The sequence below is a fragment of the Vicugna pacos genome, chromosome 31 (genome assembly GCF_048564905.1).
Source record: "Vicugna pacos chromosome 31, VicPac4, whole genome shotgun sequence".
Taxonomy (NCBI): domain Eukaryota; kingdom Metazoa; phylum Chordata; class Mammalia; order Artiodactyla; family Camelidae; genus Vicugna; species Vicugna pacos.
Window position 1 is genome coordinate 22,163,877 of NC_133017.1, and position 26,665 is coordinate 22,190,541.

The window sequence follows — 26,665 nt, forward strand, 5'->3', positions numbered from 1 at the left end:
CTCCCTCGACCCCGGTGTGGCTGTCTTCAGCTTATCTACTGTCCCCAGGCCAGCCAGCCACAGCTACTGTGACAGAGCCGTTTCCACTAATAAAGCACACTGCATAAGCCATCACAGCTCAGAGGGAAGGGACCTGTTGAGGCCACTTTTCTTTGAAAGTTAGTTGTGCCTACAGTGAGCACATTTGAGGGTTTACAGTGCACCCTCCCTCCCCCAGCTTCTCCAGTGCCCCTGACTGGCCAATGTGGTTTGGAAAAATCTCAGAACCAGTCAGGTGGGAACAAAACAAGCCTACAGGCAGGGGATTTTGTCTTCAGATGCCCTTCCCACACCTGCCACTCCTCTGCTCTTTCTCTCTCCTGCAGCCGTCTGTGTCTCCTCCTGCTCCCCTAGACACTCAGCCGTCTCACCCAGCACAGTGCTTTCAGGAGACGATCTGATCCTCGTCATTTACACCTGATCATGAATTGAAGCCCCTCTGTTACATCTCCCAGGACTCCTTGCCAATTAAATCTGCCACTACATGTAGAGCGAGAGAACGTGCTCTCTGTGAAAGTGTCAAGCATCAGGGAGCAGACACACTGCACGAGCACACACGTACGCACCTATCTGTGACATTTAAACTCTGACAGTTCACAGCTTTTGAGCCTCACAACACCCACAGGAGATGGAAGACATAGATATGCTCAGCATCTTGCTTTCACAGAAAAAGAAACTGTAGTTTTGCGGCTGAGCAGATATGACCCTATTGGGAAGAGAGTCCCATGGCCTTTCGGCAAATGTTCCCAGAGCTCCATCCTGATGCCGGGATCCTCTAAGTGACAAAGCCTTGTGTGACCTTACCCTCCTCCGTGCCAGGCCCTGCTACCTGGTATCTAGGTTGCCAGGCTACCGTATCATACCATCGCCTGGTCTACCAGAACTCCTGGCTACCATGGCAGATACTAGGAATAGTTGGTTGCGTCGCCAGTTCATTTAAAGGATGCTCCCTGCCAGACCAGCCACTCTCTTACCTGCACTTTCAGCCACAGGGATTTTCCTTTTCCCTCTAAATCCTTGAGTTTCTCTGCATCAGAATTTGATATTCCCCCTTGCTCCCACTTCAAAACACCCCCTGCCTATCTGTTCTCTCAGCACGTCCTCCCCGGACACTAGGTGAGAAGGCTGGGGACTGGGGTGTCGCTCATCTTCACTGGGCGTGAATAATTTGTGTTTGCAAATTGCTGGAGATGAACTGGGGAAGGCAAAGAAAAAAGTCCTTCTGGAGGCCGAGACGACCGGAGGAATACTGTGCTCCGTGAAACAGATAAGCAGAAGAGCTGTTTATTCCCTTGGTGGCGTGAGGCCCGGCTTTGAGGCAGATAAATCTTTGCTGGTAATACAGTACTTAAACCAGAACTGACACCTTTTTATATCAGCTGCAGAGAATTGCTTTTGTGAGGCTCTGATACAAAGACTGCGGCTGCTGCTCTTTCTTGCATATCAATTCCGAGGCCGCCTGTTGCTTATCTCGCGCCTGCCTTGGGGCAGCCACCCCTGGTCCCAATGTGGCATCAAGGTCTGAGAAGGGCAGGGAAGGAGGGATGACTTCTAAGTGCAAGGGACAGCTAGCGGAAGCAGGCAGACATGGGGTGGAGTCAGGGTGCTTGCCTGTTCCGGGGTCTCCCCTCGGCCCCTCCCACCCCTGATTCCTAAGCAGGAGCCGCTGGAATGAGCTGGCAGGGCAGGGCAGATGGGCAGTCCCTGTACACACGGCCTTGACCGGGTCCCAGGGCAAATGCACTCAAGTTATTTTTAACTTGGTTCTTTGGTGGACAACGAAAATTTACTTGCTGCCGATAAATTGGATAATACTGGTACACAAAGAGAAGAAATACTTTATGTATATTTTGTTATCTTTCCAAAGGTATATATAATAATATATATATATATATACACATACACATACACACACACATATATATTCACATATATATATGCATTTCTTAATAAAAATAAAACCATGCTGTTATGGACCGAATGTTTGTGCCCCCTCCAGTTCCTATGTGACTGTATTTGGAGGTAGGCCTTAATGGGTGTAATTAAGGCTAAATGAAGTCATAAAGGTGGGATCTCATCACAGTATTGGTGACCTTATAAGAAGGCACATGAGAGAGGTCCCTCTTTCTCTGCCAAATGAGGACACAGCAAGAAGGTGGCCAGGCATTTGCAAGCCAGGAAGAAAGTCTCACCAGGAACCCAAAAGGCTGGCACCTTGATCGGGGACCTCCAGCCTCCAGAACTGTGAGAAACACATTTCTGTTGCTTAAGCCCCTCCGTCTTGGGTATTTTGTTATGCAGCCCTAGCAGACTGAGACATGTTCTCTACAAAGAATTCCACCCCTTTTGTCTCCATTTTCAGCTGTAATGTGTCATACACATCTCTCTAGCATACACACTCCTGCGACATCACAGAAGGAGCTAAGTTTGTCACGCTAGTCCCACCAGCAGAAATCTCTGTGGCTCTTGGTTAGCTTTTTATTTTTCTGCTTGGCTCCAGGGCATCCTTCATCTTGCCCTCTCAACCCAACTCAACTCTTTCTGACGGAGGTAATGTGGAATCTGTAGGTGTGATTCTGGCACAGCCAATGACACTTCTGTGACTTTGCCAAATTAATCTCTCCCCAAATCAATTTCTTTGCCTATAAACCAGGCTAATAATTTTGACATCCTATGAATAAGGTGAGGACTAAAAGGGAAAATATTTATCAGCAGGATGGCTGGTAAATAGATCCTTAACTCAAACAAAAGTAGGAGTTTATCCTCTAGAATACTCTGTCTACACTGGTGTCTTTAGTCTCCTGTGGTCCCCCATGCTCTGGGAGCATCTCCTGGCTGGTTAAGCCTCTGGTCTGGCTCATTTCTCCTTCCCAGCTGGGGGTGGGTCTGTGTGCCCTTTTCTTTGTCCCACCAAACTTTGTCCTTCTCACTTGCCTTTGCCCTCTCTGTTCCCAGGGACTCTTCAATCTCTAAGACTGTCCAGTAGACAGGATCTTGGTTCCTATGGATATTTTACGGTTCCCCAAACAAATACACAGGCCCCTTTTGATTTGAGGGTTTCAGTGTTGACTGCCTTAGGATAACTGGAAATGGGTAACAATAGTGTTGCATATTTAGAAAGTCGTTTTGCTCTCCAAGTTGTGGGTCTGTCCGGGCTGGACCAGACCAAGATCCTTTCTTGACTCTTATTTTCTGATGGTCCTTAGAAAATAGCCCTTTGGCTGTTATCCAGAGAATTGATATTACTCTTTCCCAGCCCAGCTCATGGGGCACCAATCCCACCCTTTCCAAAGCACTGGCTCCTTCCTGGCCCAACACATCACTTGTAGCACAGAACCTGTAGCTGTGGGCACTTGGCTGAGCTGGAAGCCCACGTCCCCTGCCAATCTGTAGCTTCCTTCCCAAGCAGCTGCCACTACACAATGGAATTAACATAAAACACAACTCGGCAGAGGCACATTTAATTTACAGTCATTATACTATCTATTATACAACACAATTTTAAGTGCTACAAGCTCCCTGGAGAACAAGGGGAAAAAAAACACATGTAAAAAGAACCCGACCCTCTCCAAAATCACATAATGGCAGAAGAATCTCAGTAACAAAATACAATCCATGGCATAATAAATAGTGTATTTTAAAGTACTTAACATTTCTCAATTCTCTATTTCAGTCCCATCAGGAACTCAGTTTATTTCTAGTGGAGGGGAAAAAAATATATCAACAATTTAGAATTCTGAGAGACAATTAGAACTGAATGTGGGTTTTTATGAGAGAATGGAGGTTCCAGGGTGAATGTTGGGCAGGTTTCCAGCTGGATGGGACAGCTGGGCTCTGCCGGTGCACCCCAGCCGGTGCTCGGCCCCGGCACCACGCCCTTGCCTGGGAGAGAGCTGCGCCTTCCGTGCAGAGGGCCCGCTGGGATGACACAAAGAGGGGTTCTGGTGTCCTCCAGTCCTGATTCCACCACTGCCCAGCCATGTGACCAGTTAGTTATCTCATCTGTAGAATAGGAATAACACCAATCCCCGCAGATTTGTTGAGAGAATTTGATGAGATTTCATAAAGTAGTTCGCCAAGTACCTGCTCAGTAATCCATACTCCCTTCTGGCTATGTTTCTGCCTCCCACTCCCTTCCCTTCTGGAGTAAATGGAGAGGCAACGCTTTTCCTAAAAGAATGGGTTATGGTAAGTGGGCTTCCAGGTAGCTCTGGGGAGATCTTGAAGACAAGAGGATCTTAAGCAACTTTCAAGTAGCCTTTGCATCTTGAAGGAATGCATCCGCCTGGAGGCGTGTACAGGTACGAACCCTGTCCTGCTGTGGAGGACTGGACTGGTGGGCTCTGGGGTGAGACAGCCCCATCCCTGCCTCCCAATCCATCAGGGTCTAAGGAGTGTTATGTGTGTATGCAGTGCAGTGTGAATGCTCTAAATTGGACAAGAAAAAGGAATGTGAGAGCTCCAGGAAAGAGAATTACCAGCCCTCTTTGGCTTCCCAGAGCTGGTAATATGTGGACTGTGAAAAGGAATTAGACAGTCACCTCTGAACTCACTGCACCTGGTCCGCATCTGCGCGAAGGACAAACATTCCAGTTCTCAAGGGCAGAAGGAGGAGAATCTCAACCTTCCTTCATAGCTTACTTAGCAAACTTAATCGCCAAGATGACTTTTATGTAATTTAATGCCACATTTGTTCCCTGGGTCCCTGTGCTGTGCCAGATGCCAGGCCAGATACAGAGTCAATACAAAGATGAAGAAAACTCTATCATCCTGCTTTGCAGAGTGCACATTTCAGATGGTACCCAGGAGACTAAAACACTGCAGAATGAGGTGTGTGCCCTCAAGGAACTAAAACAAACTGAGACACAGGTGTTCACAAATGCAAGGTATGGTTCCTCTTCTGATGTGGAGGGAGAAGATCTCAGCTAAACAAGATTGGTCACACGCGGGGTTGCTACAGACAGGGGTGTACCCAGCCATGATCCTCATCTATCCTTTACACTGGTTTTCTTAGGTCCAGACTTCTGGGGAGGAATGCGGTGTGAGCTTCATATGACTAGAAACAGTTACTTAATCCATAATCATTCTCTTCTGTATTAAGTGAGAGAAGCAGATATCAATCAGTTCCCATATATTTACTTTGCAACTTAATATATGCCCAGCACTTGGAGAGCTGAGCTCTGTGGGGGATACAAAACAATAACTAATGTGGATAATATTTAACAGCTCGCAGAATATTTTATCATATATTTTGCGATCCTCACAACAGACCTGTACCATCAAGCAAAATATAGATACGAATAGGGACATAATTTTATGTTATTTTAATCCTCAGAATTACAATCTTCATCTTACAGAGAGAGTCCCTGGGCACAGAAATGTTGTCTTGCTCAAGGCTGCACAGCTGATACGTGGTGATGTCACGAAGCCCGGTCTTTGGATTCTAAATCCTGGACACAGTTTCCATTCTGCCTCTTACAAATATATGCTAGCGGAATTATGGAGTTTGAAGATCATTGCAGAAATATCTAGAACTGCGTGTAATTTGAATTCCAAAAATCCTGCTGACCCTTGGGTTGCGTATATAAATGAAAGGGGAAATAAATCACCCTTTCTGCTAGGAAAGCTCCAAACACCAAATGTTTCTTCATCCTAATGAAATGGCTTCATGGTCTCAGAGATTAACCCTTGCATTGGCCACTTGTCACCCCGCTTTCTCTCTTTTCCTTCTGTGCCTCTGTTGTTCCACTAGAGTTAATAGCCTTTACATAAAAGTGAAAACTGACCTCTTCTATCTGATTTCTCCTAGTCCCATTTGACTCCTTTCTGACCAGATGCTGTCCTTGTACTCCTTATGAAATTCTCCTTAGAATCCCCAAGATATGTCTTGGGGTCCAAAGATAGAGCTAGACTGTAATCCGCTTTGTCTCTGTTGTTGCTGTAGCCTGGAATCAGCTGCAAGCCAAGACTACGCCCCTTGGCTTTGCATAATTACAAGTACGCATTTCTGGAGTTTTCTTCCAAGTAAGGAGAACAAGAAACCGGTCATCGAGCTCACGTTCCTTGGGCACAAAGAAGCCTCACTCTGTTAGAGTCTGAGCCCTGCCCTTGGCTTTGGCCATCACGGTGGTGCTGAGATGGGGCCCCAGTAGGGACCTGTTGCTGGAATAGGCTTGTCTGGTGGAAGTGAGGCTAGAGAGGGTCAGACTATTAGGAGGATTTCAAATGGAAAAAAATGTTGTCGCCTAGCTTGTCGACAATTTCCACGTAGAAAATAAGGAAGAAGAGGGGGGAAAAGACCTCAACAAGCAAAGCCAACCCAGGATGTCAGAACCACTTACTGAACAATCTAGTTGGAAAAGAAGCCAATTTAGCAAAGAAGTAATCAGTTTAGGGGTGAAGTAGACCTGCTTTAGTTTCATAGTCATCTATTGCTATACTTATATGTGCCTGGCATATTTTAGGGGAAAAGAGGAGGGAAGAGGAAATAAGAAGGAAGAAGAGAAAGATGGATGGATGGATCGTCTCAGATTTGAAGATATCGTGTTGGGGTAAAACCAGAAAGGCACCTGCTGAGCTGATACCAAAGAGAAAGAAAGTCCCACAGATGGGCATGTCATAACCTCATTTTCCTCCTGCACAAATGTCTAAGGGGGGAGGGGGTAAGAGTAAATGACCACATGTCTGTGGCTTTCCTGAAGCCTGGTCTTTATGCAAGAATTGTAACATAGAGAGAGGAGAATGGAGAAGGAAGAGAGGGAAACTAAAAGAAGGGGTGAAAAGAAAGAGAAGTTGAAGAGAAAGAAGGAGAAGAGGCAGGGTGAAAGGAAAAAGAGAAACGGGAAAATTAAGAGCAATGAAGAGGGGAACTAGAAAAAGGAATATGATTTGGGGAAGATAAAAAAAAAGGACAGAGAGGAAACATGGTTCCATTCTAAGAACACTGTCACTGCGGGTGTGCGGGTGTTGTTGGAGAAGAGGGGGCCCAGGCCATTGTGCAATTATTATTCTGTAATTAAATCTAATGACAGTAATTCACTGAGAGAGGTCACTGCTTTCATTGTGGATGGAATCTGATTTGATGAGACTGACACTTCCAGTATTCATGCTGCCTGATGGGGGGCCAGGGTGGTAGGGGAGCCCAGTTAGGAGAAATGAAAGGAACAGAGGATGAGTTGACGTGTCCCCCCTCCAGCTTTCCTGAATAGAGACGACTCCAGACTCAATCACGTTCAATTATTCCCGTTTATAATTCTCCCAGTCATAGCCTTGTCTCTCCATTAATTATGGCGATTAGCTTGAACTATTGTTGATGCTAATTAGACTGTGAGAAACGTGTTTGGGCTGCCCATTGGTTGGCATTTGGAAGGGGGAGAGAGGGTGAGGATGGAGTAGGGAAAGTGCCAGGGCTTAATCTGCCCAGACTTGGGCAGGCACAGCAATGAGTGTCACTAGCTCAAATCGAAGGAAGAAAGGTCACAGGGCATGGCCCCACTCGCCCCAGGCTACTCTTCTGTACTTATCTGCTGGCTGTTTGCTCTCATTCTTTAGTTTTTCCCTATAGACGTTTTGCACATTCCTGCCTCTGTACTTTTGTCCATGTTGTCCTCTCCCGGGAAACACTCTTCTCCTGTCTTTCCACCAAATCAAAACCCAAAGATCTTCAAGCTCCAGCTGATGACCCCACCCTCTCCACAAAGTCTTCCCTGACTATTCTAATTCCAACTGCTTTGAATTCCATTGTTATTATAGTAATTGCGTTAAGACCATGGGATTTAGAGTTAGCAAAACCTGCCTATGAGTCCCAATTCTTCTGTTAGTTATGTGACCTTAGACGAGTTAGTTAACTTTGCAAGCCTGATTCTAATCTTTAAAACATTGAGATAATAAATATACCCTCAAGTGAAGTTGTAAACAGCACTCATATACAAAATCTCTTTCATCCAAAAACAGCTCAACACTGAGGACGTACATTATGCTTAATACATCTTTGGAGACTGATGGAAGAGCAGATTTCAGCACCTAAGTGTGAGGAAACTCTGGAGACACTTTGGAGGAGGAAATGGGAATAGAAAAATATGTAGGCAATGCAAGATGGAAATTGCTATTTAGAAATCCTGGAGTTGTTTTTCCTGCATTGAAGTTATTTTCGACATCTACCCAAGAGAAAAGAGTGGTCCAGAGTTAGAATAAGTTTTGCCAACACCAGAAGGTGTTACTCAGGGTTGAGGTCTGAGAGCCCCAAAGCCGTTGGATTCTCACTGCTGTTTGGATCCTGAGTTCATTGTTGGGAAGAGAGAAAGGAATTATCAGAGAAAGAAAAGCTTCCCTTCAGGTGTCAGGGGAAGGAAGGTAAGCACTAAAAGGATGCTATTTAGGGACTATGGTTCATGGAGCATCTATGCATCTAGCACTATGATAGGATTTATGGAGTAAGTGTGAGAAGGACATGTTGGCGTGATCTCTCTTCTGGATTTATTTTTGCTGTTTTCATTCAATACATCTGGCAGACATTTAGTGGGTGTTGACCATGTGTTGTTTGCTGGACTTGAAATGTTCAAAGTCACATAAGAACTCCTCCCTGCCCTTGTGGGCTCACAGTCAACAGAACGCTTGAGCTCCCCCACTGGGGTCTGCACAGGCAGGGAGCAGGGTCCCTGCTGACTTGCTGCTGCTCATGCACATGGTCGGGTGACTGCCCCTAAACCCATCAGAGGCGGGCCCCAGTTCTTCAGAGGAGCTGCTGTGGCGCTGCTATGATCCTTGAGGTTGTCCGGTCTGCTGTGAGCTTGCCCTAGAACTTGAGCCTTACTTTCCTGCCAAATGCCTGATCTGGGTCTTGGACTATGCCTTAGGCCTTGACTCTTGCAATTTGCCAGCCCAGATTAATGCTCCTGATGGACTATGTTACCCTGCCTAGCCTATAGTTTTGCTTCTCCTTCATAGGTTTTGGCATCTATCTCACTCTTTCCCAAGCATCTGCTCTCATTAATTCATCCAGTAAGCACTCATTAAGTGCATATTATATGCCAGGCATTGGCAGTGAAATGTGGTTAAACTCACAGGTTTTGGAATCAGACCAAATGGGTCTAAGGCCAATCTCTGCCACTTACTGTTTGGATAGTGTTGAGCCAAGTTACAAAAACACTCTGTGCCTCTGTTTCCTGGTCTTTAAAATCAGGCTAATGTAGTGTCCATCTTGTAGGGTTGGTGTGAGGGTTAATCAGGTTAATGCCTGTTAAGATTAATGCATCGCAAGAAACAGTACCTGACACATGGTGTTTGATAAATATTTATTATTGTGATCACATTTCTAGGGAGATGGAGTAAACTAACATATTATTTTATAAATAGAAATATGTTATAAATACAATGTTTGAAGCACCGTAATAGAAGTCTTGCTGGGCTTATGAAGGAGAAACGCATTTTTCTACCTGGTGTGAGAGGTGGAAGTGGTGTAGCCAAGAAAGAATTCAAGGGAGAGGAAACCATCAGCTGACTTTTGAAGGTGAGGAGGTGTTCTCCGGGGGGACAGGGAAGGAGGGGTAGCCAGTGGGAGGATATGGTCAGCGGAGGGAGGAACAAAAGTAAAGGCTCACAGGTATAAAATAACAAGGCACAGTGGGAAACTGCAAAGTGTTTGGCACAACTGGAGATTAAGAGATGATACTGAGAGAGAAGGACTGCAGAGTTAGGGGAGAGGCTTGGAACCACACTGAGGAGACTGATTTTTCTCTTAAAAGTATCAAGAAGCCACTAGAGTTTCTAATTATGGCAACACCAGGATCATATTTGTGTCCTGGTCCAGTCAGTCCGGAAGGCCAGTTAGGAAGTAGAAAGGCAATGTATTCTTGTCTTACAACAGTGGAGACTTACAGTGAACTCTTACAACAGTGAAGACAAGAGAAAACTGAAGCCTGATGTGGGGCAAGGGTGCAAATATGACAGGTGGAAGCGAGGAAGACTGAAAATGGAGGTAAGGGGAGATGACGTACGTTGGTTGCACTGACTTGGTTGCCTGAGTGCTGGCAATCAATTAGAAATAGAGGGAAGGGTAGAGTTTGGGGGAGAAAGTTGAGTTGTTTTAGACATATTGGCCTCAAAATGCCTCTGGGATCTCAAGATGTCAGTGTCAAGTAGAGAACCACATGTTTAGCCTGGACACCCAAGCAGTGATAAGAATTAAAGATAATGATTTAGGAGTCAATGGCCTGTAGGGGCAGTTGAAAATCATGGAGAGGAAAAAACTAAGGCTTAGCAAGAGCATGCATATTGATAAAAAGGCCAAGAACACAACCTTGGAGAGAGGGATGGGGACAGAAGAGAAGGGGTGAGAAAACAAGATTAACAAAAATTGGCCAGAGAAGTAAAAGAAGATCCAAGAGAGAGTGGATTTCAGATGCCACTAAGACGAAGACTGGAAAGTTGTCTGTTGGCCTGCTCTGGTCCTGGGCCAATGAGAGATTTGTGGACAAATCTGAAGCATGTCACTCAACTAGAGAGTCAGGTCATGGTCATTATAGGATAGTGGCAAAGTCAGCTCTGCTGCTTGACAAAAATTTGGGGAGCACAGAAGTCGCAGTGCTCCTTGGTTCTTGCCCTTCTCACTCAAGGAGCACTGATTGTTCTCAACCTTCGAGGTCTTTCTCTACTTCCTCTGGAAGGTGCTGGAGGAAGAGAGAAGACAAAATCCTGCCTTGGGTTGGATGGAACACTGGAGGAACAGTGCATGAAGACAACTTGTAGTATAAATACTAAGCTGTAGCTGATGGTCCTGAGCAATAACTGGGTTTGGAAGAGGAAATCCTAACCTTCAGTGTATGGGAACAAGAGCTTTGTAAACGGAAAAGCGTTCACCGACTGTTATTGCTCTTGTTGACGGTGTTGATGTTGCCTGAGCCAAGACAGCTGGTGCCACAACAGGAATCCAGGTCTCCAAGGAAAGCCTAGACCTCTTTGCTTCTCAAGACCTCTTCCAATAATTAGACTTCTTCCCTCCTTCGACGTCTGACTGGATCAAACCAAGGTGTGAAATGATATGCCAGCGCCAGAGACCACATTCTCAGAGGGGTGAGTAGTGCACAGAGACTGGAGGAGAGGATAGACAGTGAAATGCATGTCCAGTGTCTTACCTGTCTGAAATGAGCCCAGCTGCTGAGCAAATCCAATACCCCAGTCTGTCTTCATACAACATCTTTCTTATTAATAATGTAAGCATGATGGAGGCTGCTATTGATCTTCGATACTTAAATCTTACTTCTCTATGAATAAAAAATGTAATAAGATCTCAGAAATAAGCTAAAGACCACTGGCTGGGTCTGAATGACAGGGATAAATTACAGTAAGCTGCCAGATTGAAAAATGTTAATGGATGGTCGTCCCAGTTTGCTTAGTAGCTGGCTCAGAGCAGCTCAGAACTGGAGCTGCTGGGGATCCAATAAAGAAGATCACTGATCCCAGCCCCTGTGTGACCCTCAGGACAGCACCAGCTCCATCACTGTCGAAGGTCCTGCAGTGATAAAAGCCACGCTCCTTTGGTTGGATGCTTCCATTTTTATTGATGTGTATGTGGGGTGGGGAGAGGGAAGATAGCGTTTCTACTTTCAGTGGGATTGAAGATGTTGTATAAAGTTAAGTATGACAGAAAATGGGGAAATTAAACAGTAAAATATCAAAGGAGTGGTGAAATAGACATTGCCTAGTATCTAAGATAAGTTATCTACTCTAGCTGGTAGTGAGTTTAGCTCTGCGTTTCATTGCAGCTAAATACATACGTACATACACACACATATATTCATATTCTGCTGAAGGCTCTTCCTATATTTTGGACCTACCTTCACTGTAATTACTTATGTAGAATTACTTGCTTTCCTTCATATGTCCCACCATGGTCCAGTCCACAGTGTTTAGGTGCATTGCTTGGCTCTGAAACCAGGAAAAGGGTTTTAGGATAAATGCCACATGCAATGGAGGAACGCAATGGATACAATGAATAAATTCTATCAGCTCAGCTCTGGTTGAAACCTGTCAGTGGCATCTCTGCTTCCAGAGGTGGGGGCACAAATTTAAAGTATCACGTGGCCTTTTCTAGATACACCCTGTTTTCATGTCCTTTCCCTGCCTTCCAGTCTAGCAAAGCAATTGTGTTTGCCGCCATTTTGACCCTGAAGGAGTGAGTTCTTTGGAATGTTTTGTTTTGTTTTTTGGTCTCTGATCTAAAGTCTATAAGACATGAGAATCCCATATATTCATTCTCTCATGTTACCTCACCCTCCTCCTTCCCAGATCCATGTCTATTGGATTTGCTCCTTTCAACTGCTCTTTGCTGCCGCTTCCTTCCCTCCACTGGATCATTCTCTCTGCCTCGCCTCCATAGGCTTCATTCCTTCACTTCAGGTCTGGCCATTGACAAAAAGAGCCCTGAAGCAGGAGTCAGGACCCTGGTGTCCGTTAATGACCTTGGGCAAGTCGCTTCGCTGACTTCCTGGACATTAACACGGAGACTTTGGACTAGACGATCTTTAAGGCTCTCCCCAGGGCTCAGAAACAGACTTCCCCTCCACCATTTCCCTGGAATTGTTCTTTCAAAGGTTAAAATTATTTTCTAATTGCAAATCCAATATCTTTTCTCAGTGATCAACCTACTTGACCTTTGGGGCAACATTTAATTATTGATTTAGTTTTCCTTCCTGAATCTCTTTGCTTCCTTTCCTTTCAGGGCCCTCGGCTCTCTTGTTTACTTAAGATTTCTCATCTGACACTCTTCACATATCCTCAGTTTTCTCTTCCACATCACCAAATATCAAAAAATCATAGAATGTCTCCAGAATATTAAAACCAAGAACAAAACCAAAGAAAAAATAGAGCCCTAAGAATTCCAGATCCATTAGCATTCATATTTGAGAGTCAGAAAAAGTTATCTTTAGATGTGGTTCAGAAATTTAACCAGCAATTTATCTCTTATGAATTGAAATTACTCAAAGAATTGAGATAATGAATAATAATGATGAAAATGAATGAAATGATTAAAAATAATGATAGTTGTTTAAATAAAACTACTAATGATTAATAAAGTGAAGTAAATAGGTAATTACCTAATTAATTGGCATAGTTATAAAATGTAATACAAATGTCAGAAAGTATATTTTTACAAGAGAAGATACACAACATGAATAATAATTTTGTGAGGAAAGAAAAAAATTAGGAGTGGACTAAATTTTATGTAAAGCAAAGTTATTAGATTTAGTTTAGTTATTAGTGTTGATAATTAGGAAAACACAGTCAATTATTTTATAGATTGAAATTATATAGCTAAATGTAATATATATTTATGTATGTAACAGCTAAGTCATAGGAGGGGGAAAAAGGAGGAAAAAAGTCAAAAGAAACCTTAAAGAATAAAGCATAAAGTAAAATGACAGATGATAGTGCAATATATCAAAATGAATCACAAATTTACATGTAAAGCATAAAACCATAAAACTGTTAGAATAAAACAGAAAACCATCTTTAGGACCTAGGACCAGGCACATTCCTAAATATTACATCAAGCACTTCATAAAATAATTGACAAGTTAGACTTCTTCAAATTAAAGACTTTTGCTTCATTAAATTCTCCATTAGGAAGTTAAAAATACAAACTACAGACTGGGAAAGGATATTACTGAACCCCTCATCTGACAATGAACTTCCATCTAGAATACACACAAAGAACTCAAACCTCAATAGTCAATGGGAAAAAAAAGTTTAAAAAAATAAATGACAAGCACACGAAAAGATGCTCAACATTATTAGCCGCTAGAGAAACACAAGTGAAAAGCGCAAGGATGCATCACTATATACCCACTAGAATGGCTGCAATTTTTTTTAAAAGATAAGATAAAACGCTGAAAAGGGATGTAGAAAGGGTAGATCGGGTGCGAACTGCTGATGGAAATGTAACATGATACAATGTCTCTGGTCTACAGTTGGGCAGCCGCCTATGAAACTGAACATGCACTTATAACAGGGCTACAGCAATCACACGCCTGGACATTTATGCCAGAGAAATGGCATAAATGTGCTCACAAAAACCTGTGCGTGAATGCACATAGAAGCTTTATTTGCAAAAGGCCCCCAAATGGAAATGATCTAATGTCCTTTGGTGGGTGAATGGTGGACCAAAGCCTGGCATATCTATGCCTTGGACTATCACTCAGCAATAAACAGGAGCAAAGAAGGTCACGGACACAGGTTGGAAAGATCTTGAAGGCATGATGTTTAAAAGAGCCAACCGAAAGCCTACATCATGTGATACTGTATGTAGCATCCACAAAAAGGCAAAACTATAGAAATGGAGATCAGCTGGGTGGTTGTCAGGGCACGAGGATGAGTTTGGGGGTGTGGGTGTCACTATAAAGGGATCGTATGAGGGAGCTGCTTTGGATGAGAAAACAGGTCTATGTCTTGATGGTGGTAGTGGTTCTACAAATCTACCTATGGGATCAAACTGCTTAGACTTGTACACACAAACACACATGTGCACATGAGTGCGTGCAAGACACTGGTAACATCTCAGTACAGACAGCAGTCTAGTTAATGACGCTGTACCAACGCCAGCTTCCCAGGTTAGTTGGTGCTGCCGTTGTAGGAGTTTGACAGGTACAGTAGCTGAAGCAAGCTGGGCGAAGGATTAAGGGACTCTGTGTACTATTTTTGCAACTTCCTGGGAATCCATAATCATTTCAGAATGTTTTTTAAAGTTAAAAATAAATAAATGACACATATTACCTTGCTTGTCAGCTTCGAAGTTCAAGAAACAATGACATTCCATGTCAGCAGGATCCCCAGTGCCCAGATCTTGGATTGTAATACCATTCTCCCATAAAAGGAAGCAGGGCTCAAGAAAAAAACAAAAAACAAAAATCAAAAAACAAAAGGAAGCAGGGCTCCTTGAGAAATCGTTGATTTTAGGACTTGGGCAAGAAGTATACAAGATGAATCTATAGCATCTTTTTTTGTTTTAAAGCAAGACTTAGAAATTTAATTTTTTTAAAGATTAAACTTTAATTATAAAATTAAATTGATTTTAATTATTTTAACGGCAATTATATATTTACGACTGACATATAAACACTTCACATTTAAAATAACAAAACAAATAGGGTATATATATATTAAATATTTAAACTATGATTTTAAATAGTACTGGTACAATTGGCTTATTTTATTTTATTTTTTTTGTTTGCTCTAGACTTGCTTTCAACTCTCTTAGAGCTATAGCAACTCTTATTTTGATCAACCAGTCTTAGCAAACTGAAAATAAAATAAAATACTATCATGATCAAATAGTTTAAAAGGCTTGGATTTTTGACCACTCACTTTTTGGTCGGGGCATTTTAATTAGTTGCATTTTATGAAATGATTCAAACTTGAGCTGTCAATCACCCGATCACCAGAGCAATCCCATTTTCATTGACAAAAGTAGTTGTTACATCTGTGGATTTTTACGTCCACACTTTTTGCATAGGAGCCAAGTGAGTGAGGGGAAGAATTTCAGGAAAAGTCAGGGAAACAAAACTATAGGAAGACTTTCTAAAAAGCAAATGATAAGATCTGGTTTCTGTTAAGAGCATCTTAAAGTACCAGAAGGTAAGAAAGTGCTAACGTAACAAACAAAGAAGCAATAACAGGGACTTGTCAAAGGAACACATGAACCAATTGCAAGAGCTCAAGCTGCAAAGATTACAGCAGCAAAGATAACGTTGGATTTAACCCAAATTATAAAATAAATAATCCATGAGTCCACACTGATATGAGAAAGAAAATGACTGAATAAAGAAAGAAATGGAGATAGGACAAATCACCTGTGCAGAATTCCAAATAATTTAGGTAAATAGTCTACCCTCGAGAAGGTGAAGCATATACCTCCTCATTCTTAAGAGTGGGCTGCCCATAGCGACTCGCTTCCAAAGAGCACAAGTGGACAAGGACATAAAAGAGTGACTTTACGACGGAGGAGGCTGGCAAACACTGCCCAGACAGGTGATCGAGGTTAACGTCAACCACGGGAATGCATGTTCATGGTGTGGACCCTTGACATGATGTGATGAGAACGGTGTTTTTATTTCTGTGATTTTCCTCCCCCCAAAACCCCCAATCTACGGAAACTATCAGACAAATCTCAGTGCACCTGACCGGTGCTCCTCAAAACCGTCAATGCCACCAACAACACAGGAAGCCCTAGACACTGTCACAGCCAAGAAGAGCCTAGGCAGGCATGACCACTGACCGAAACGTGGTGTCCTGGCTGAGGTCTAGAACAGGGGAAAAGGAAGCAGGTAATGCTAAGGAAATCTGAGAAGAATGCGGACTTTACTTAACAGTAATAACATGTATAACATGAGCCAATAGTTATAGTTATACATTATGCTAATGTAAGATGTTATTAACAGAGGAAACTGAGTAAATGGGAGTCTATACCATCTTCACAATGTTCCTGTGGGTCTAAAACTGTTTCAAAATAAAAACGTTTATTTAAAAAAATGAAACAAAGTTAAATGTCCACATTACAACACACACATTCATAGATTGCGTTAAAACACCACAAAACACAAAACTGGAGAGCCCAGCTATATGCCATTAATTAGACAAAACTACAACAAAATCACATGTAAAATTTGAAAATATAAGTATATATGATGATACAGCAAGTAAATACAAATGAGGAAAAGATATTGTTGACAATAGACAATGGAGAATTCAGTGGTGAATGAGGTCATTCCTCATATCAGAGATATAATTAATGATCATTAACAATTATGTTACAAATATCACGGTATGGAAATTTTTAAAACAGATTTGGGATCCGTGAATAATTGCATCACACAAAAAGGGAGATTTTAACACAGCATTCTCAACCTTTGCTGGATCAAACTGACCAAAATAAATGGAGATAGAGACGACTGAATAATATGGCAAGTAAGGTTAATTTTTAGGTAAATATCAAAATGTGTAACTTGAGACAATATATATATTTTTCATGTAAACATGGCATGTTTATAAAAAATTGACCATGCCCTAGGTCACAAAGAAAACTACGATTTTTCTAAAAGTAGGCATTTTCTGGCCATACTTTCGAATTGCCAAGTAATAAAGACAAGTTCAAATCTCATTGCTTTTTTAAAAAAGAAAATAATACATTTTTTAGAATTAAGAATCCAAGAATTAAGGAATTCGAAACAATAACAAAAATCAAAAGGAAAGCAATCAGAAATTATAAACAACAATGCAAGAACAGAAATTAATGAATTAGAAATTTATAAAGTAATAGAAGTTGGAAGTAAAAATCCAAGAACCACTTAAAACATACCTGATAAATACCTGGCAAGTATAATAAACAAGAGGAAGTGAGATTAAACACAAAAACTCTCAAGATAGAGCACGAAAGCTTTAGAATATTTCTTGAAACTCAAAAGGATACAGTTTTTAAATCTGCATTATCTAGTTAGAAAATCTTAGTGGAATGGATGCCTTCTTAGTAAAATGCAGTGATCAAAATGAACTCAGAAGGAAAAGTCAAACTTCATAGTCTGATTACAGCAAATGAATGAAATTTAAATTACTTTCAGAAATTATCTTACAGCCTCACTATAAATGGACCAAATTTTCTTTGCTTCTGTTTCTTCTTATTTATCTCCTTCTCTGCCCTCAGGGATACCATCAGGATGGGTCCACTCTCCGGCAGCTGAAGCCTGGGCAACGTTCTGGAACTAACACAGCTCTTTCAGCATTTCCAAAGCTACATTATTCCAAAACAAAGCTTGAATGTGCCCAAAGTTTTAAAGTCATTACAACATAAAATTACAACTCCAGAACATTTAAAAATTCAAGTGGAGAGGAATCTTAAATTCTGCTAGAGGCCAAAACTATGTTTTTATCCAAGCCTCATCCCCAATCTAGAATGCATTCTTTCTAAGTTTATACGACTCTTTCTACCCCTGACACATGGGGCTGAGTGCATTTTGTAGAGTTTAGAGACCAGAAGAAACAGGTAGAGGGTACACAAATATGGAGGGGCAGAAAACCATACATGCAGAAAATGAAGTCAATATGGATAACAACCAAGAAAAAAAAAAAAACCCACAGCCCATAGCATCATAGCATAATTTACTGTAAATACATAATTTCATTCTATCATTTATTATCCATGCTTTGAGCGATCAAGGACAGAGGCTAAAAGATATTTGAATTTAGCAAAGGAAATCTGATAAAAAATAATTAAACACAGAGACTCAGACCAATACAAGCCAACAACAGGGAGATCAGAGAAACATCAGAAGGAATTACACGGAGAAAACATCTTGCAGGGTAGAGATTTTCTCTCAGGTACATATTGATACAAACTGTCAATCCATCTTTAGGGATGAAAGTTGAAAGTCTGTATTAAAACATCTCTGACCTCAGAACATACAGATACTCCTCGTAGAATATACACAGTTCGTGTTGTGCAATTTTATTAAATAAAGGGGGGTAATGCGTACACAGCTGTTTTTGCAGAGCATGGGTTTCATCATTCTCTAACCATCGTTTCATTAACTCTTTAAGATCCAGGGCATAAAATGAAGCATTTCAGATATCACTATGGCTCCTGGTCTTGACCAGGTTTATCCCCTCAGAGAGCTGCTGTTGTAACATTGACACGTTGCAGAATGGGACCCAAAGCATTTTGCGTGAAGCCAATGGGATTTCAGGGTTTGTTACTGCTGCCTTACCTAGTCTATTTTGACGGAGACATTCTCCTTTTCAATCCAGGCATCGTAATAATATTATCCTTCATTGAACGTACACAGTCCTGCTTTTTAAACGACCTATGGTTATCACGAACAATGTAAGAATTTTTATTATTCATTTTTGTCTTTCTGTGTGCCTTTACCTCTGACTATGCTGTTATCCTAACACCAATTTCAATAAATCACAATTATTTGGGGGTTAGGTTGTATATACATTCTGTGTTGGAGCCTTGGTTATTTCCTCTGCCTAAAATATTCCTTCCCTAGATATCCACTTAGCTAACTTCCTTATCTTCCTTAACTCTTTTCTTAAGCCTCATCTTTTTAATGAGGTCTACCCTTGCTATGCTAGTTAACACTGCCAGCTGCACCTACACACACACACACACACACACCACTTGCACATGCATACACTCCAAACCCCCCTTGTCCTGCTCTATTATTCATTTTTTTCATAGCAAATTTCATTCTCTTATATACTATGCAATTTATGAATTTCTTGCTGTCATTATCTGTCTCGTCTCAGTCTCTGCCCTCACTGTAAATCCCAGGGAGGGTGAGGAATGACATCTGTTTTGTTCATTGCTAAAAAAGTGTCCGGCCCCTAGTAGAAAAGTACCAACTATCTGTTGAATAAAATATATTCATTTGGAGCACGACACAGTGGCAGATGCTGTGAGGCATATGAAGCTGTACAGGATGCCATTTCATACTTGATGAACCTAAGATCTTCCTCTTGATGAACTTAAGATCTAGCAAAAGGTATGAAGGAAGTACAGACATCACTGCAACATTAAGTACAAAACGTAGCACGTGTGAGAGATGGTAAGGTTATTTCCAGCTTGGTCAAAGGCTCTGTGTGTGTGTGTGTGTGTGTGTGTGTGTGTGTGTGTGTGTGTGTGTTTGTAGGGTGAGTTTTATAACCTATAAACTTCTAAGAGCAGTCCCCTTCTTAAATTTGTCCTACTCCCTTTTATCTTATTAAATGTATAGCTCAGGGCCACAATTAAACGTATAGGTTGTCCCATAAGTTTAACAAAATAGAGAAGCTCCCAAACAGTTGAAAATATGCATGCAATCAACAGGCCTGTGAGACTCACGGCTGAGTCTCCACAAAGGCACTCCTTGAGGACAACGTGTCTGGTCCGTGAGGGCTTTAGGGAGAAATGCACATTTTAGTTCAGTATCTGCTGACAACTTTGGTCTGTTTTTGTCACGGGGACAGTGTAAATCGCATCATTAATCAGATTTTCCTTTTCAAACAGTCCATGTGAAAACTCGCAGCCAAATTCGCGGTCCATCTATTGCAAAGGTGTGGTCCTTTTTATGGTTTGCCTTTCGGCACAGAATTTTCCTCCTTCTTGGTCCACTTTATGTCTCTCTCCTTGTTTTGCTTCTTCTTTGTTGCCTTCTGTTTTTAAGCATGTGTGTTTCTTTATTTTTTTATCCCTATAAGCCACTTGAAATCCTTTTGGAAAGAAGTGAGGGGAAATGTAAAGAAAGCAGTTGCTATGTAGCCATTACAGGAACATCACTGTGCTCAGCCCGTGGTAAAGAAGATAAAGAAAGAAAGGAGGCAGGCAAACAGACAAGAAAAGAAGAAAGTAGAAGACACGACATAGCCCCTGCCCTCGAGAAACTTGGGGAGTGAGGGCCCCGGGCTCTGGGCACAGCCTTAGCGCACAGTGATTCCTCCCCCTTCTGAACTCTAACAGCACTTAGACTCAGTAACACCCAATTCAGCACTTGAATGATGAACAGCCTGGTATTGTCTGCTTGTTGTTTTAGGTGGCGAAGTGTTGCCTTTTGGGCAGGGACGTTGTATTAACTTCTCCTGTCTTCTTCCAGTGAGTAGTGCAATTGCTCCACAGATTGATTGATGGAGCAGCCGTCCTCACCAGGAGGATGGCCCAGACCCCTTTCAATATATAGGGTGGTGTAGCTGACCCCCTTAGACCTGCTAGTCACACAGCAGTATTGACCACCTGATTTATCCCTGCTGCGTGCAAGGATCTTTGTGGAAATGGACTCTTGTGTACAGACACAGGTTTGTGCCTAAATGTGCTATTGTGAGGGGAAGTGAAATTGTGTAATAGCAATTAAGCTTGCGTTCCACAGAGATTTGCCGAGTGCTTGCTCTGTGCCAGGCATCGTTTTTTGGTTTTTGTAATAAATCAGTAAACAAAACCAGGACCCCTGCTCTGATGCACACGAACAAGATGCGGAGAGAGGGGAGGAAGGCAAACATTAAACATTAGATAGACAAGTAGGTAAGTTATATAGTATGTTAGAAAGAGAAAAGTGCTACAGAAAAATTAAAAAGGTAGACGTGAGTAAGGGGCACTGGAAGTGTTGCACGAGGGTAGGGTGCTGCACTTGGAAATAAGGTGGCTAAGGAGGGGGTCGTTGAGCAAGAACAGCTGAGCAAAGACCGAAAGGAACTGAGGGAGTTAGGTATGACCATGGCTATTCCAGGCAAAGCCGGTGCAAAGGTTCTGAATTGGAAATGAACTGGAAGAACTCAAGAAGCAGCAAGGAGGTAACGAGAGGGGAGGGAGAGAACTGTAAGAAACAAGGAGACAGTGCTAGCAGGGGTCCAAATCATGCAGGTGTTTGCAACGTATCGTGGGACTTCCAGTTACGCTGGGAAGGATGGGAAGCCATCCAAGGAAACTGAGCAGAAGAGTGACGTGGTCTAATTTGCTTCTGAGAGCTGTATTTTGTTGCTCTGTAGAGATTAGATAGAAGAGTGGCGATGGTGGAAGCTAGGAGACAGTGGACGTCAGGAGCCAGGGGCAGAAATCTGGGTGAGAAAGTGATGGCGACTCAGACCAGGGCTGTAGCTTTGCAAGTGGTGGCAAGTGGCCAGATTCGAGAAATACTTTTAAAGATGGAACATAGAGTTGACGATGGTTTGGATACACGATATAAGTCAGTGGGGTTGAGGGTGACGCCAAGGTCTCTGACCTGAGTAAATTGAAGGATGGAGTTGCCATTTACTGAGCTGAAGAAGACTCCAGGAGGTACAGAGTTGGGAGGGAGGACAAGAGGTTTCGTTTTGGACATGAAACTTCCTACATTTCTGTTAGATGTCCAAGTGAGCTTGGCTGTGCTCGTCTGTTGGTGGAATGCCAATTTACGAAAGAGACCCGGAATGAAAACAGAGACCCGAGAGCCACTGGAACATGGGTATTATTTAAATCCATAAGATTGAAGGACACACAAGATGAGAGCAGGTAGAGGTGAGGAGACCCGACAAGTGGGTCCTGTGACCACTCCTCCATCATTATTAGGTAGACGGGAGGGAAAGTCACCAGCAAAGAAGCCTGAGGTGTGGCCAGTGAGGCGGACAGAAAATTCCAGAACTGAGCGGTGCCCTGAAAGCCAAGCACAGAAAATGTATATATGCAGAGGGTGTCATCAACTGGGTCACAGTCGTCGAAGGACCAGCTTAGATGAAGACAGGTCTAGCGATGCAGAGGTCATCAGCGACCATGATAAGAGTGGTTTCAGCGGACTGGTGTGGCCAAAGAATTGGCTGAAATGTGTTTAGGAGAGAAGAGTAAAAGGGGGTTTGAAGACAGTGAGTAGAGATAAGTCTTTCAAGGATTTTGTTGGAAAGGGAAGCAAAGAAATAAGTTTAGTGGCCAGCAAGGAAGTGAGGATCATACGAACGGTTGTTTTTTTGTTTGTTTGTTTGTTTGTTTTTAAGATGAGAGAAATAGGACAGGTGGCCCTGTTGTAGCGGACAGCCACCATTATTTGGGTTTGGCCTTGCACGTTGCTGAAGTGTGCCTCCGTTTATCCCCCCGCCCCAGCTGCAACAATGTAGTTACACCTGCTGTGGAAGTCAGGCTTCGCAGCTGGCTTTCCTGGTTAGACCATCCATCCTAAGTGGCTTCTGTGGGAGCAGAGAAGAGATTGACTTGTAGCAACTTGTAGAAATAAGCCTGGGGGTTGCAAGAGCAAAAGCATGCAAGAGCCGAGGGGCCCTGCTTTAGGAAGCACTGGGTAATGATGCCTTTTGTCCTGATGAGGCAGAGAAAGACCAGATCTGGTGCACCCCTGACACCACCCCTTGGCTTCCCTCCTCCAGCCGGGTCTGCTCTGCCGTGATGCTCCTAGTAATGCTTGTCTGTAGGGAGTGGGCCAGTCTCCGCAGTCCCTCTCCTCTCTCCCCGCCATCCTGATTTATCTGAGCAGTCCTTGCTTGTAATGACCCATCCTTGAGGGAGCTCTGGCGTTATCACCCATCAAAGCAAGCACATAGCTTGAGAGAGAAGCTGTCAGGTCTGAAATGCCACCTTTCTCCCAGAAAGAAGGGAATCTGAGATGCTGGAGGCAATGGTGGTAAATGGTCCTGATGCGGTTTGCGCTATTCCTGTCTTTTGCAGAGCGGAGAAAGGAAAGACATTTTATAAAGGTCCCAGAAGTGGGTACTGTACAGAGGTCCAGGTGTCCCTGGGAGGATGATTTGCTGCATTGAAGTGAAAAAGCAACACATTTTCTCCTTTTTTCCCTGTAATCTCTAAACTGCCTCTATCCACTGTAATTTTTTCTTTCTAGGGACAGATACATGAATACATCATGAATTAACAGGATGTTCTGTTCAAGGCCCTTTCAGGGTGGGCATGGAGTCCAGCCTTCAAAGGGGCACGGGGTGGGGGGATGCAGTTCAAGTGCTCTGCCCAGCTGACCACCCTCCCGCCTGCTCCTGCAGCCCTACCCTAGACTCTGCAGCAGGGAAGCAGGCAAGACAGGGGGAGGACCTGGGCAGGTACAAGGATCTGGGCTGCCAGTGTCTAAACGATGGGCAACCTGAGTCCAGAAAGCAGAGGAAAGGTCAGTTGGGTGGACATGGGGATGGGAAAAAAACAGCAGTTTCTTTAGGCCCACTGTGCTTTAACTAATTAAAACATTTTGAGGTGGATGAATCCTTCTATCCTTCTGGAAAGACTCAGGTACCAATTCATCACCTTTGACCCCACTGTACAACGTGGGACAGCCATGGACGGTGCCTGGAGCTCTTTCTTCAGTGCTCTCTGCAGGTGACCAGTCACAAGGAAGAAAATAAAATATGTACCAAATACCTACTATGTCCCAGATGTCATGCAGAGAGCGTTCATGCGTGCCGACACACTTATCCTCCACTCCAGAAGAGGCAAGCTATTAGCAAAGCTTAAAGGTAAGGAAACCGGGGCTCAGAAATGTTGTCTAGCTTAGTATGGGGCGGAGCTCTGGCTGATTTGAGTTTTATTACACGATGCCCTAGATTAATCCATGAAGTGTCTTCACAATGGACATCAATCCCATTATAACACATTTTAGAGAATTGACTTGGTTCTCCTTTGGATTTTGATTGAGCCTCGCAGTGTTTGAAATATGTAGGTCTTGAGTCGCTTTATGGTTCATAGCAACTTGATACCTGTAATTGGTTTTAGGACGTATAGCATATTTTCCCATAGAATCAGTGCCAACTTTTGGAAGGTGGATGGAGAAGGTGCCAATAGATGCTGGCCTGAGAGGAAAAAGTGCACTTAAACTTTGCTTACACTTCAATGGAGTGAGGATGTATTAGGTACCTGTCGTGATGAAGCACTCTGTTAGACATTATGGGAGACCAAACTGAAGACATAAAGACATATACTCTTTTTTTTTTTTTTGAGTCAAGTTGATTTACAATGTCGTGTTAGTTTCTGGTGTGCAGCCTAGTGATTCAGCTATACATACATACATACGTATTCTTTTTCATGTTTCTTTTTCATTATAGGTTATTACAAATATCCTCTCTCCTTATGCAATTTACAAGTTGCTTGAGAAGCTGTAGGATACAGTTGCCCAACTATACCTAAAAATGCAGGTAAATTATAACAAAGACTCAAATGTGCAGTGAAGACAGCGAGAGCTCCGGGAGGAGTGAGCGGTGGAGCAGGTGCAGGATTCAGCGCAGGAGGGAAGCTTGATCTGGGCTTGAAACAGCGCAGGATTTGTCTGAAAAGAAAAGAGAAGGAGAAGAACTTCTAAATGGGAAGAGGAGGAGCTACTCAAGTGTGAGAGAGGAATGTTAACAGCATTTGGGGGACAATGAGGTGCCCATGTTGATTGGAAGCACATAAGAAGCACTTAAAGATTTGATGAGAAAGCTCATCGGATCTGAATGCTAACCTCGCAGGTGACTCTTATTCCAATGGCTGTGGAGAGCCATAGTATGTTCTCAAGCAGAGAAAAGCTGTAAGAAAAGTTTTCTAAACTGAATCTAGGAGTGGCATGCAATGAAGGTGATGGAGCAAATCCCGGAGGAAGGGAGACCATCTAAGAAGCTATTGCCATGATCAGGGAGTGAGCATCCAACCAAGTGAAGGAAGGTGGGAAAGCAAAGGAAGGGCTGAATGGGGCTTAATTCAGGGAGCAGCTACTGGCTGTGTATGGAGGGTAAAGGGAGGCAGAGGGAGATATTAAGGATGACTACAAAGTTGAAGTCTGGGAAAAATCAAGGTATCAGCCTCATTTTGGAACAGGCTCTGGTGAAGGACTTTTCTTTTAGGAAGAGGCAGTGACCCAGGGGTCCAGAAACCTAGGGCTGAAGTATTATGTCTATATTTGTTTTAGTCAAGTCACCCTTGCCCCATCCCCAGACTTGAAGGCTGGTAAAATGTGCTTTGAGGTCTGCTCTAGGACCTGCATGTGAAACTCTATATGAGGAAGGCCTGGGAAATGCTCATCTCTCTGCTCTGCTCCGTGCCCCCATGCCTGGCATGAATTTCTCCCCCCAGAGTTGGAGTTTCCAGGGACCCCCACTTCCATGTATAAGAGCCACAGTACGTCATTCCCCACCGTGGTGGGCCTGCCGAGCTTCTGTGCTGGCGGACGTTGACGTCAACTAACATTCAGGGGGGAGGCTGGGCTGGGCGTGCCAAGCCTCATCAGCTGTGTGGTTGGGTCGCAGAGCCCGCCCGCGAGGGTGTTAAATGGCAGCATTGTCAGGATGAGACAGTGCAACCGTCCCAGTGTATGAACAGCCCATCAGTCCCTGTGGCCGCACACGCAGCCCCCTCTCCCAGCCGCAGGCTCCTTGGTGAGATGGCGTGTGGAGGCTGCAGCTGGCTGTGTAAGAAGGACAGTGAGCTGCAGTGTTTCAGGCTTCTGCTGAGCCAAGGAGCAGCGCAGACGGAAGAATGCTGACCTTGGGCATCACCGCATGACAGGACCAGGCGCTGCCCGTGTCATGAGCATAAATAAACAAACAACAAAAGTGACTCTCCAGGTGGAACCTAATTTCTACAGCACTAAGCAGCCTCTTTTGTCATCTTAAGGGATGGAGTCACTGCAGGGAAGTAACAGGCTGGATGGCAGGATGGGTCTCAAGTACAGATGGAGATGATTGGCTAATAGCGCCATGATGAGATTTCAAGGCAACAATAAATGTCTGACCTGCTAAACCATAAATCCGTTATGTTCTGAAGTGGAGCCTAAAAGTCCCACAGTCACACATCCGTTGCTCTGAGAAATTGCATTTTTGGCCACCAGGTGACAAGTGACATCTTTTCAAGTTCCTCTCGGTGGGATAACACATTAAAAGGATACAGTTTATGTATTTTTTCTTGTCTGTTACTAGTTAATACGGGCTGTAACTGGAACCTATGTTCATTTACAGTCAAATGAGTAGACATGTGCCAAGAAAACCTCCTGTGGATCCCTGGAGAGACAAATATATTCTCCCCTGGCCACATTGTGTAAAGAGTGGCCCTGTCTCATCTTGATCATTAGGGTTACTTCATCTCCTGAGATCACGACCACTTCCTTTGCCTGCTGCGTCATGGTGCAAGTCCAAAGTGGTCATAAGGCAGCAATAGAAT

The 26,665-nt window shown here is 43.3% G+C and overlaps 1 long non-coding RNA gene across 3 annotated transcripts; it reads left to right on the top strand.

Moving 5' to 3' along the window:
* The first annotated feature begins 2,188 nt into the window (after nucleotides 1–2,188).
* LOC140690758 (uncharacterized) lies at nucleotides 2,189–26,362 on the top strand. 3 transcript variants are annotated; one of them, XR_012066041.1, is made up of 5 exons: nucleotides 2,189–2,283; nucleotides 7,993–8,391; nucleotides 9,394–9,547; nucleotides 9,905–10,015; nucleotides 26,123–26,362. It is a non-coding gene; the product is annotated as an uncharacterized lncRNA (long non-coding RNA). The 3 variants fall into 3 exon arrangements; XR_012066040.1 differs by lacking the exon at nucleotides 26,123–26,362 and adding an exon at nucleotides 17,732–18,559; XR_012066042.1 differs by lacking the exons at nucleotides 9,905–10,015; nucleotides 26,123–26,362 and adding an exon at nucleotides 17,732–18,559.
* The last annotated feature ends 303 nt before the right edge of the window (nucleotides 26,363–26,665 follow it).